Genomic DNA, 3,982 nt, shown 5'->3' with positions numbered 1-3,982 from the left:
TACCTTCCCCATCCCAATTTATTCTCATAAATGTTAAGGTCTCAGGACCTAGAGTTAGACTGTCTGACACCATTTTTTACTCTCTGATGTCCTTGGACAAGTTGCATAATCTGTGTCTCAGTTTTCATACAGGTATGGAATAATGGTAACATCTACCTTGATTATTATGAGGAAGAAATAACTGAGTACATACAAATCACTTTAGAATTGTACTTGGCACTTAGTGAGGATACAAAAACTATTTAGCTGTCCTTATTATATTTCAAGTAGCTTTCAGAATAATCTACTACTTAAGTATGTCATTTTCCACCTTAAATCCTTTCAGTGGATTCCCACGGCCTTAAGTAAAGCCTGAATTTCTTAACTGGGCCTACCAAGCTCTCATGGTCTGACTTTCACCCTATAGGTGGTCTTAGCACCCATCCTTCTCTCTGAGACTTGAAGCTCTAGCCATGCTAAAGAGCTCCCACAGTCCAGTTAGCTCAGGCCATTTTATGCTCTGTTCATGCACTTTTCCACCATGTAGAATGCCCTTTCCTACTTTGTCCACATGAAAGACACTTTCTGACATTTTAAGACACAGCTCCACTACACCCTAAGCCACATGAAGGCAGGGCCATGTTGATTTTGTTCAAGGCCACATCTCCAGTGCTCAGGGCGATACATGGCACATGATCAGTTCTCAATAAATATTCACTCAGTAAGTGAATGAATGGATAAAAGCATCTCCTCAGCTACAAAACTTTTTTCACATTTTCTCCTCACCTGCATCCCCCCTAGCCTGGACAGATTTCATTACTGGCTCCTTTGTCTGGCAAGGATATCAGCATCACTTTCTGTGATAGCTACCTTAAAAGTACTTAAGCAACCCTTGTCTCCCCAGTGCATTGAGCCCCCAGCATGTGCCCAGCACAGGGGCCTGGGACACAGTAAATGTTCAACCCATGTTTACTAGCTGAGCACATGAGCAAATCAGAGAGCAGTGAATCTCTGGAATCCCACATTGGTGGGCTGCAATGCTATCCTGGGATACAGCTCCACAAACGTCTAGACTTTTATCCCCATGGTTCCATGCTCTTAAAATTAATTTATTATTAAGTAATAATATACTTCCACATTTTAATGGATCAAAAATATAGATTGCCATACTGAATTATTATAATTTCGGTCAAAGGTTAGTTACCTTGCACTGCCCTGTTTGTAGACAAATGTATGGTTTTCTTTGGGCTGTGTGTAGGATTGAAGCAGCTCCTCATTGGCCTTCATTTCTTGTCTCTTGTGTCTGAGATGGAAGGAGCCATCAGATGAGCATTGGGAGAGGCACAGGCCTCCTTCTGGGAGTCTCATGGGGCTTATTTCCATCTAGAGGCACCGCTATCCAGGTTGATGGGATTTTTTTTTGGTATCTCCAATTCCCTGTACTGTAGCCAAGAAAATTCAATTCAGTAGATATTTGTGCAGGAATGCCAAAAAAAAAAAAAAAAAAAAAAGGAAGGAGGCACTGCTCTGTTTTTGGCCTCCAGACTCATATTTTTGAGTTGTAGCAAGTATCAAAAGCCAGTCTTTGGCCAGAATAAATAATTTTCTAAATTCCTTTCTCTCCCATTAGCCTGCCCTGTTGGAGTAGATTACAGAACTTTATTCTCCACCAGGGATAGCAAAAACACAAGCAATAACATAAGGATATTTTCTACCACATGAAATGGAGGTTGTGGGGAAAACCCACCTCTTGCAGCCTGGCGGACTGAGGCAAAAAGTGGCAGAGGTCGGGTGGTCAAGAGAGTATCTAATTATCCCCCTCTAGGCTAAAATCCTGGGATTGGGGTTTAGATAGAGTGAAGGGAAAGTTGAGAGCACAGGGAATTTTACCTTGCATCTTTTTTTGGAGAAACCAGAGTGAAAATGGCAGTGAAGCAGAGAAGGCCTGAACTTCAAGCCTCTTCAACACCTTCAAGCCTCTCTTAGGCTCCTAAATATAGTGCAAAAAGTTCCAGAGTTCCTTCGTTACCCATGAAAGCACATGGAACGGTGCTGGACAGGGGCAACTGGCCCTGGAGCAGAGGAGTAACTGCATGGAACTGTCCAAGCCTCAGAGGGAGTCACACCACCAGCAAGAACCTGGGTGGGAGTAGGTGAGCCAAGGGGTTCCCAGGCTCTGACCCTGCCAAGAGAACTCATTAGAAGGTCACCAACCACACATACTATTCCTCAGTCTCACAAAGAACCCAGGCACCAGACCAGGCAAGATATTACAAAGCTGAAACCAGCTCTGGGGCAGAGCATGGATCTGAGGTCTTCAGCCCTACCACCATGCGATCATATGAGGGCCATCATACAACCATCATGATTTGGGGAAGGAATAGGGCATAGAGGAATCATATGAAAAGCTGAAATGCCATGAGTTACCCAGAAGAAGCTGTGTAAGCCAGAGGATTCTGAGACCCTGTCAAATAACAACATCTAGTTGAGGGTTGGAGTTAGGTAGGAGGTAGGGAAGTCTGGGAAAGAAGGAGCTGAAACACTTGCTGTGTGTGGCTTAATGGAACATGCAAGGGGCCGGGACGAACTTGGTCCAGATGAAGTCACCACCCCTGGGGCCTGTCTTTTTTTTTTTTTTTTTTTTGAGACGGAGTCTCACTCTGTCACCAGGCTGGAGTGCAGTGGCGCGATCTCGGCTCACTGCAATCTTTGCCTCTCGGGTTCAAGCGATTCTCCTGCCTCAGCCTCCTGAGTAGCTGGGATTACAGGCGCGCGCCACCACGCCCAGCTAATTTTAGTACTGTTAGTAGAGACGGGGTTTCACCATCTTGGCCAGGATGGTCTTGATCCCTTGACCTCGTGATCCGCCCGCCTCGGCCTCCCAAATTGCTGGGATTACAGGCGTGAGCCACCGCGCCCGGCCCCCTGGAGCCTGTCTTAATCACTTACCCGCCAAATAAAATCTGGCTCCAGAGAGTGGAGCGTAGGCTTAAGGAATGGGGGATGGAGGGGCGGGGAAGGTGGGGGAGGGACAGTGATAGGGAGAACAGGGAATTGTAGCAGAAACTGGGTTTATTGTTCAGAGCTGTCAATGAACACTTACCATATGCCTGTCTTAGCCTAAATCAATGAATAAATGAATGAATAAATAAATGAATGAAATGTGGGCAATGCCTATAAAGATTGCTGGGACAGGGAGGTTGGGGGAGACACCAGCTTGGGAAGTCAGGCCTGTTAGATCCTAGTTCACCACCTGATACGTTACAAATACTAAAACCATCACTTTCAAATTATTTTTACTACATTTTTCTGTTATCTGTACTCGAGTTTATTTATGTTTCTGGCATCTAGAGTCAGCCCTTCATGGACAAGAGACCCAAGCAGCCACACGAGGCTCTGAACCCAGAAGGGCATATGCTCGGTTTAATGCTCTGTCATCTTGGAATTGTTAATAAAGTTTTTATCCCACATTTTCATTTTGCACTGAGATTCATAAATTATGTAGCAGGCCCTGACTGTACCTGTATAGTGGAATTACTATATGATGGTGCGCTACTGTGCATATCTTCCCCGTTCAGTGTTCAGTGCCCTCGTATCGGCAGCTTGAACTAGCTCATGGTACACGCTGGGAATCAGGGTGGGAATCAGTTGTAAACCATTTACCGGAACACCACTAGGCAGGCCACAGGATAAAGGAATAATGATGGTACACCTCCCTCTACCTCTACCACCTGGGAATTTTGGTAGAATGCCAGAATGGAAAAGAAAATCTCTTGCATAGCCATTTATAATTTGTGATAAGGAAGAAAAACAATGACCTCAGCTTTAGCATTATTTTACAATATAAATTCAGATCCCGTGACTGAAAACTGTTGGACTTAAAAGAGGACGCTCCAGGAGCGCAAAAGCAGTTGGGCCGAACGAAGCGTGCGCGCTTTGATAACCGGCTAGGAATCCCGCACGCGCGCCTGCCTCCTCTCCCCAGGCCTGAGCTGCCCCTCCC

This window comes from Pan troglodytes, chromosome 1 (genome assembly GCF_028858775.2).
Source record: "Pan troglodytes isolate AG18354 chromosome 1, NHGRI_mPanTro3-v2.0_pri, whole genome shotgun sequence".
NCBI classification, from domain to species: domain Eukaryota; kingdom Metazoa; phylum Chordata; class Mammalia; order Primates; family Hominidae; genus Pan; species Pan troglodytes.
The sequence above is the reverse complement of the archived record's forward strand: the minus strand, read 5'-3'. Positions refer to the sequence as shown.